Here is a 9,539-nt window from a genome sequence, read left to right on the forward strand (position 1 = left end):
CATCTCAGGGATTTCATGATGAGGAATTTCCTCATGTCCATGAGTGGGATCTCTTGTGTGCTCCATCCTCTTTTTAGTGATGGGCTTGTCCTCATCAATGAGGATGTCTCCCTCTATGTTAATTCCAACTGAATTACAGAGGTGACAAATGAGATGAGGGTAGGCTAACCTTGCCAAGGTAGAGGACTTGTCCGCCACCTTATAAAGTTCTTGGGATATAACCTCATGAAGTTCTACTTCCACTCCAATCATGATGCTATGAATCATGATAGCCCGGTCTATAGTAGCTTCAGACCGGTTGCTAGTGGGAATGATTGAGCGTTGGATAAACTCCAACCATCCCCTAGCCACGGGCTTGAGGTCATGCCTTCTCAGTTGAACCGGCTTCCCTCTTGAATCTCTCTTCCATTGAGCGCCCTCTTCACAAATGTCTATGAGGACTTGGTCCAACCTTTGATCAAAGTTGACCCTTCTAGTGTAGGGGTGTTCATCTCCTTGCATCATGGGCAAGTTGAATGCCAACCTTACATTTTCCGGACTAAAATCTAAGCATTTCTCCTGAACCATTGTAAGCCAATTCTTTGGGTCCGGGTTCACACTTTGATCATGGTTCTTGGTGATCCATGCATTGGCATAGAACTCTTAAGCGATTGAGATTCTGACTTGTTGAATGGGGTTGGTAAGAACTTCCTAACCTCTTCTTCGGATCTCATGTTGGATCTCCAGATATTCACTCTTTTTGAGTTTGAAAGGGACCTCGGAGATCACCTTCTTCATGGCCACAACTTCATAGAAGTTGTCTTGATGCACCCTTGAGATGAATCTCTCCATCTCCCATGAGTTGGAGGTGGAAGCTTTTGCCTTCCCTTTCCTCTTTCTAGAGGTTTCTCTGGCCTTGGGTGCATAAATGGTTATGGAAAAACAAAAAGCAACGCTTTTACCACACCAAACTTAGAGGGTTTGCTCACCTCGAGCAAAAGAAGAAAGAAGGGAGTAGAAGAAAAAGAAAATTTAGGAGATGGAGGGGTCTTTGTGGTTCGGCCAAGGGGGAGAAGTAGTGTTTAGGTTGTGTGAAAATGAAGGAGTAAAGAAGGGTTTATATAGGGGTGGAGAAGGGGGTAGGGTTCGGCCATTATGGGTGGGTTTGGGAGGGAAAATGGTTTGAATTTGAATGTTAAGGTAGGTGAGGTTTTATGAAGGATGGATGTGAGTGGTGAAGAGAATGGTGGGATTTGATAGGTGAGGGGTTTTTGGGGAAGAGGTATGAAGGTGATTGGTGAGTGGGTAAAGAAGAGAGAGAGTGGTGGGGTAGGTGGGGATCCTGTGGGGTCCACAGATCCTAAGGTGTCAAGGATAGCTCATCCCTGCACCAAGTTGCGTGTAAAAACGCCCTTTCTGCCAATCCTGGCGTTAAACGCCGAGCTGCTGCCCCTTTTTGGCGTTTAACGTCAGCTTCTTGCCCATTCCTGGCGTTAAACGCCAGTCTGGTGCCCCTTTCTAGCGTTAAATGCTCAGAATGGTACCAGACTGGGCGTTAAATGCCCATTTTACTGTCTTCACTGGCATTTAAACGCCAGCAAGTTTTCCTCCAGGGTGTACTGTTTTTCTTTCTATTTTTCATTCTATTTTTGCTTTTTCAATTGATTTTGTGACTTCACATGATCATCAACCTACAGAAAACATAAAATAACAAAAGGAAAATAGATAAATATAACATTGGGTTGCCTCCCAACAAGCGCTTCTTTAATGTCAGTAGCTTGACAGTGGGCTCTCTTGGAGCCTCACAGATACTCAGAGCAATGTTGGAACCTCCCAACACCAAACTTAGAGTTTGACTATGGGGTTTCAACACCAAACTTAGAATTTAGTTGTGGCCTCCTAACACCAAACTTAGAGTTTGACTGTGGGGACTCTGTTTGACTCTGTTTTGAGAGAAGTTCTTCATGCTTCCTCTCCATGGTTACAGAGGAATATCCTTGAGCCATAAACACAAGGGATTCTTCATTCACTTGAATGATCAATTCTCCTCTGTCAACATCAGTCACAGCCTTTGTTGTGGCTAGGAAGGGTCTGCCAAGGATGATGGATTCATCCATGCACTTCCCAGTCTCTAGGACTATAAAATCAGCAGGGATATAATGGTCTTCAATTTTTACCATAACATCCTCTACGAGCCCATAAGCTTGTTTTCTTGAATTGTCTGCCATCTCTAGTGAGATTCTTGCAGCTTGTACCTCAAAGATCCCTAGCTTCTCCATTACAGAGAGAGGCATGAGGTTTATGCTTGACCCTAGGTTACATAGAGCCTTCTTGAAGGTCATGGTGCCTACTGTACAAGGTATTGAGAACTTCCTAGGGTCCTGTCTCTTTTGAGGTAATCTCTGCCTAGTCAAGTCATCCAGTTCTTTGGTGAGCAAAGGGGGTTCGTCCTCCCAAGCCTCATTACCAAATAACTTGTCATTTAGCTTCATGATTGCTCCAAGATACTTAGCAACTTGCTCTTCAGTGACATCTTCGTCCTCTTCAGAGGAAGAATACTCATCAGAGCTCATAAATGGCAGAAGTAAATCCAATAGAATCTCTATGGTCTCAGTGTGAGCCTCAGATTCCCATGGTTCCTCATTAGGGAACTCATTGGAGGCCAGTGGACGTCCATTGAGGTCTTCCTCAGTGGCGATCACTGCCTCTTCCTCCTCTCCAGTTTCAGCCATGTTGATGGCTTTACACTCTCCTTTTGGATTCTCTTCTGTATTGCTTGGAAGAGTACTAGGAGGGAGTTCAGTAACTTTCTTACTCAGCTGACCCACTTGTGCCTCCAAGTTTCTAATGGAGGACCTTGTTTTAGTCATGAAACTTTGAGTGATTTTGATTAGATCAGAGACCATGGTTGCTAAGTCAGAGTGGCTCTGCTTAAAATTCTCTGTCTGTTGCTGAGAAGATGATGGAAAAGGCTTGCCATTGCTAAACCTGTTTCTTCCACCATTATTGTTGTTGAAACCTTGTTGAGGTCTCTGTTGATCCTTCCATGAGAGATTTGGATGATTTCTCCATGAAGGATTATAGGTGTTTCCATAGGGTTCTCCCATGTAATTCACCTCTTCCATTGATGGGTTCTTAGGATCATAAGCTTCTTCTTCAGATGAAGCGTCCTTAGTACTGCTTGCTGCAGCTTGCATTCCAGACAGACTTTGAGAAATCATATTGACTTGCTGAGTCAATATTTTGTTCTGAGCCAATATGGCATTCAGAGTATCAATCTCAAGAACTCCTTTCTTCTGATTTGTCCTATTATTCATAGGATTCCTTTCAGAAGTGTACATGAATTGGTTATTCACAACCATTTCAATGAGTTCTTGAGCTTCTGCAGGCGTCTTCTTCAGATGAAGAGATCCTCCTACAGAGTTGTCCAATGACATCTTGGACAGTTTAGACAGACCATCATAGAAGATACTTATGATGCTCCATTCAGAAAGCATATTAGAAGGACACTTTCTGATCAATTGTTTGTATCTCTCCCAAGCTTCATAGAGGGATTCACCTTCCTTCTGTCTGAAGGTTTGGACTTCCACTCTAAGCTTACTCAATTTTTGAGGTGGAAAGAACTTTGCCAAGAAGGCATTGACTAGCTTTTCCCAAGAGTTCAGGCTTTCTTTAGGTTGTGAGTCCAACCATATCCTAGCTCTGTCTCTTACAGCAAAAGGGAATAGCATAAGTCTGTAGACCTCAGGGTCAACCCCATTGGTCTTGACAGTGTCACAGATTTGCAAGAATTCAGCTAAGAACTGATGAGGATCTTCCAATGGAAGTCCATGGAACTTGCAATTATGTTGCATTAGAGAAACTAATTGAGGCTTAAGCTCAAAGTTGTTTGCTCCAATGGCAGGGATAGAGATGCTTCTCCCATAGAAGTCGGGAGTAGGTGCAGTAAAGTCACCCAGCACCTTCCTTGCATTGTTGGCATCGTTGTTATTTTTGGCTGCCATGTCTTCTTCTTGTTTGAAGATTTCTGTTAGGTCCTCTACAGAGAGTAGTGCTTTAGCTTCTCTTAGCTTTTGCTTCAAGGTCCTTTCAGGTTCAGGGTCAGCCTCAACAAGAATGCTTTTGTCTTTGCTCCTGCTCATATGAAAGCGAAGAAAACAAGAAAGTATGGAATCCTCTATGTCACAGTATAGAGATTCCTTGAAGTGTCAGAGAAAAAGAAGAATAAAAGGAGTAGATAGAGATAGAAGAATTCGAACACATAAAGAAGAAGAGAGTTCGAATTGCACCTTGATGAGGAGTCTTAGTCCTTTAAATAGAAGGATGTGAGAAGAGGGGAAGAATTTTCAAAAATAAAGTAAAAGATTTTAAAATAATTAAAAGAAATTTTGAAAATTTGAGTGATGATTTTCGAAAACTAAGATTGAGAAAGAAATAAAGTGATTTTTGAAAAAGATTTTGAAATTAGAAATAAAAAAGATATGATTTGAAAACTATTTTGAAAAAGATGTGATTAAGAAGATATGATTGAAAAACAATTTAAAAAAAGATTTGATTTTTAAAATTAATGACTTGGCTAACAAGAAATTTAAAAGACATGATTCAGACATTAAACCTTTCTCAACAGAAAAGGCAACATACTTGAAAGTTTTGAATCAAATCATTAATTGTTAGCAAGTATTTTTGAAAAATGGAAAGAAATTGATTTTGAAAATATATGATTGAAAAGATACGATTTGAAAAAGATTTGATTTTGAAAAATTATGAAAACTTGAAAAAAAAATTGAATTAAAAACAAAATCTTCCCTCTTGTGTCAGCCTAGCGTTAAACGCCCAGAATGGTATCCATTCTGGCGTTTACCGCCCAAAAGTCTACCTTTTTGGGCGTTAAACGCCCAGCCAGGTACCCTGGCTGGCGTTTAAACGCCAGTTTTCCTTCCTCACTTGGCGTTTTGAACGCCCAGCTTTTTTTGTGTAATTCCTCTGCTGTATGTTCTGAATCTTCAATTCTCTGTATTATTGACTTGAAAAGACACAAATTAAAATTTTTTTTTGAATTTTTAATGATGAGGAATAATCAAAATGCAACTAAAATCAAATAAACAATGCATGCAAGACACCCTTAGAAGTTTGTATACTATTGACACTAACAAATTGAGAATGCATATGAGAAACAACAAAATACTCAAGACAAGAGAATTTAAAGATCAGAGCAAGGAAATCATCAAGAACAACTAGAAGATCAATGAAGAACATAATGCATGTAATTTTCGAAAATTAGAAGAATAAAGACATGCAATTGACACCAAACTTAAAATATAAAACTAAACTCAAATAAAAGACTCTAAACCACAAAAATAAAATATTCCTAATCTAAGCAACAAAATAAACCGTCAGTTGTCTAAACTCGAACAATCCCCAGCAACGGTACCAAAAACTTGGTGCACGAAATCACAATCACACTTTTGCAATCCCGCACAACTAACCAGCAAGTGCACTGGGTCGTCCAAGTAATACCTTACGTGAGTAAGGGTCGATCCCACGGAAATTGTAGCTTGAAGCAAGCTATGGTTATCTTGTAACTCTTAGTCAGGATATCAATAATTCTCAGATTTAATTGTAAAAAGTAAAAGAACATGAAATAAATACTTGTTTTGCAGTAATGGAGAACAAGTTGAGGTTTTGGAGATGCTATATCTTTTGAATCTCTACTTTCCTACTGTCTTCTTCTTCATGCACGCAAGGCTCCTTCCATGGCAAGCTGTATGTTGGGTTTCACCGTTGTCAATGGCTACCTTCCATCATCTCAGTGAAAATGTTCAACGCATGCTATCACCGCATGGCTAATCATCTGTCGGTTATCGATCATGTCGGAATAGAATCCAGTGATTCTTTTGTGTCTATCACTAACGCCCAACACTCGCGAGTTTGAAGCTTGTCACAGTCATTCAATCCTCGGATCCTACTCGGAATACCACAGACAAGGTTTAGACTTTCCGGATTCTCAAGAATGGCCGCCAATGGGTTCTAGCTTATACCACGAAGATTCTGCTTAAGGAATCCAAGAGATACACACTAAAACGAAGGTAGAACGGAGGTGGTTGTCAAACACACGTTCATAGGTGAGAATGGTGATGAGTGTCACGGATCATCACATTCATCAGGTTGAAGAACAAGTAGTATCTTAGAATAGAAGCAAGCGTGATTGAATGAAAAATAGTAGTAATTGCATTAATCCATCAAGACACAGTAGAGCTCCTCACCCCCAACCATGGGGTTTAGAGACTCATGCCGTAGGAAGTACACAAAGAAACGTGTAATGCGTCATGAGGTACAGATACAATGTCAAAAGATCTTATTTATAGTGAACTAGTAACCTAGGATATACAGAAATGAGTAAATGACGTAATGAATCCACTTCCGGGCCCACTTGGTGTGTGCTTGGGCTGAGCATTGAAGCTTCTATGTGTAGAGAGTTTTCTCGGAGTTAAATGCCAGCTTTTGTGCTAGTTTGGGCGTTTAACTCCCACTTCTGTGCCAGTTCCGGCGTTAAACACCGAACAATCTTGAGCTAATTTGGAACGCCAGTTTGGGCCATCAAATCTCGGGCAAAGTATAGACTATTATATATTGCTAGAAAGCCCAGGATGTCTACTTTCCAATGCGATTGAGAGCTCGCCAATTGGGCTTCTGTAGCTCCAGAAAATCTACTTCGAGTGCAGGGAGGTCAGAATCCAACAGCATCTGCAGTCCTTTTTCATCCTCTGAATCAGATTTTTGCTCAGGTCCCTCAATTTCAGCCAAAAAATACCTGAAATCACAGAAAAACACACAAACTCATAGTAAAGTCCAGAAAAGTGAATTTTAAATAAAAACTAATAAAATATAATAAAAACTAACTAAAACATACTAAAAACATACTAAAAACAATGCCAAAAAGCGTATAAATTATCCGCTCATCAATGTTGCTGAAATTGATTTAAGTTTTGATATTAGAAATAATTAAAAGACTGAAGTCTTCTGGTTTTTAAAGAATGGGCATTTCTTTTGACAAAATTATTTTTGTTATTAGTATTTCTTTTTGCAAATGCATTCAAACCAGAATTTTTGAAAGCATATGGACTTCTTGAATAAGAGGTTCTTTTGTGAAATTGTAGGTTTTTGAAAGCAACCTCATTGTTTGAGACATAGCCCAGACCCGACTTGTTTGGTGTGGGTTCGGTTCTTGAAGATGATGTAGTTTCATCAAAATAAGATTTTTCAAATTCCTCTTCATAGGTGGGAACATATTCAAGATCAGATTTGTTGATGGTGGATTTTGTTTTTGAAGAAGAGGCCATGAATTTTGTAGAAGAATTATAAAAAACTGCACTCTCTTTTATCACATAGCTTAAATAAGATTTTTCAAGCAATGGTCTTTGATTTGCAAGTAATTTGTCAAAGTTACTAGAACTATGAGCAAATTTTGCTAAATCACTATTCAATCCTTTAATCATTTCATTTGACTTTTCATTCTCAGCAACAATCTCTTGAGAATGATTTACAATGTGCTTTCCTTTAAGTTTCTCAAGTTCAGATTTCAGAAATCTATTTTCTTCAATAATATCCAAAGCATTTATTGTATTTGTTCAGATTGTGCTTTCCTTTAAAAATTATTTTTAACTTTCAATATTTCTTTTTTAGATTTGCATTTATTGTATTTGTTCAGCAATTTTTTAGAATTGAGGGTGAGATCATTAATGATAACATGTAAATCATCTATGGACAAGTCATAGTAATTTACCTCATCAAGTTGATCCTCACCAGCCATGAAGCAGATTTGAGCTTCACATTCAGAGTCTTTTTCCTCATCCGAATCGTTCTCAAGATCTTCCCAAGATGACATGAGCACTCTCTTCTTTTCTTTCTTTCCTTTATCCTCCTTCTTGATAGGGGTGGCAACTGGGCGGGTAGGGGCGGGTTTTTGCTCTACCCGACCCTGCCCCGCTAACGAATGGATTTTTGACGGTTTAGAATTTCACTAGTGAAATCTCGTTGTAAAGTATAGTTTCTAAACCAACAATAATCCTTTCATACAAAAGATTGTTTGTCACAAGTAACAAACCCCTAATTTTATAAACCGAAGTATTTAAACCTCGGGTCGTTCTCCCTAGGAATTACAATAAAGTGTCTTGTTATTGGTTTGAGTTATTTTGGGGTTTTGATATGAAGCATGAAAGATAAATGGCAATGAAGGTAAACTAACAAGTATAAAAGAATCTTGGCAAGGTATGAAAATTAGAAGTCCTATCCTAGTTATCCTTCTCAATTGTGATGAGAATTGTTCATTGCTCCCACTTAGTTAACCTCTAACCATGGAGGAAAGTCAAGTGGATGAATCAATTTGATTCCTCAAGTTCTAATCAACTCCTAAAGGAAAGACTAGCTTTAGAGGTATTCAAATTAATTAGCAATTTCTAACTGTCAACCAACAAGGGAATAAGATAACTCAAGAGTTACTAACTACTCTACCTAGGCCAAGAGGAGCAAAACCTACACTAAGTTCCAACTAAGTATTTCATCAAACACTTGGAAGGCATAAAAGAAAAGCATAGTAAATTGATAACAAGAATAGAATCTAACAACAATTATTGTAAAGAATTAACAACAACAATCAAGGAAATCACAACTATCATGAATTACCTCAAATTGCATTATTGAACAGAAACAAAGGAACAACAATCTATCCAAAACAAAATGAAGAATTACAATTATGAAAGCACATAACTAGAAAGGGAGAGATGAGAAGATTGAGAATTGATAAAAGAAAATTGAATCAAAGCATGAATTAAACCTAGATCTAAGATGAGGGATTAACCTAAACCTAATCCTAATTCTAGAGAGAAGTGAGAGTTTCTCTCTCTAGAAATTAACTCTAAACTAATCCTAGTGAATGTGTATTGTTGCCTAGTTCATTCTCCAATGCCTTTCCCTTAATCCTTCATCCTTATATTCCTCTTCCTTAGCATTTGGCGCCAAAATGGGTTCAGAAACCCTCTTAAATCGCCAGGCACGTGTTGCATTAGTGAGGTCATGTGCCATCATCGGCGCGTGCGCGCAAGGTACGCGTGCGTCCTTGACCACATTGCAATGTGCGCGCGAGCGCCTTGTGCGCGTGCGCGTGCATAGCTGACTTTGCTTCTTTGACTTTTTATGCTTCTCTCCACTTGTATGCTTCCTTCCTTGCTTCCTTTGATCCATGCCTAGCCTATTTCATCCTGAGATTACTAACAAACACATCAAGGCATCTTATGGAATCAAAGAGAAACTAGAATTTATCAGAATAAGACTTAAAAAGCATGTTTTTACACTTAAGCACGAATATGGGAGAGATAACAAAACCATGCTAATTCATAGGCCAGATGTGACAAAAGGTTATCAAAATACTCTAAATCCAATGCAAAACAAACCGTCAAATTGGGGTTTGTCACCCGCCGTACAAAAACCCGCATCAAACCCGCCCCACTTCTACCCACGGGTAGTAAAATGTTAACCCCTAACCCGCCCCTACGGGTACCCGC

The 9,539-nt window shown here is 39.1% G+C and overlaps 1 non-coding gene across 1 annotated transcript; it reads left to right on the forward strand.

Annotated features, from left to right (window-relative positions):
* The first annotated feature begins 3,470 nt into the window (after nucleotides 1-3,470).
* On the forward strand, nucleotides 3,471-3,578 carry LOC127745927 (small nucleolar RNA R71). Its single transcript, XR_008007550.1, has one exon. It is a non-coding gene; the product is annotated as a small nucleolar RNA R71 (small nucleolar RNA).
* Nucleotides 3,579-9,539: the final 5,961 nt, after the last annotated feature.

This window comes from Arachis duranensis, chromosome 3 (assembly GCF_000817695.3).
Source record: "Arachis duranensis cultivar V14167 chromosome 3, aradu.V14167.gnm2.J7QH, whole genome shotgun sequence".
Classification (NCBI taxonomy): domain Eukaryota; kingdom Viridiplantae; phylum Streptophyta; class Magnoliopsida; order Fabales; family Fabaceae; genus Arachis; species Arachis duranensis.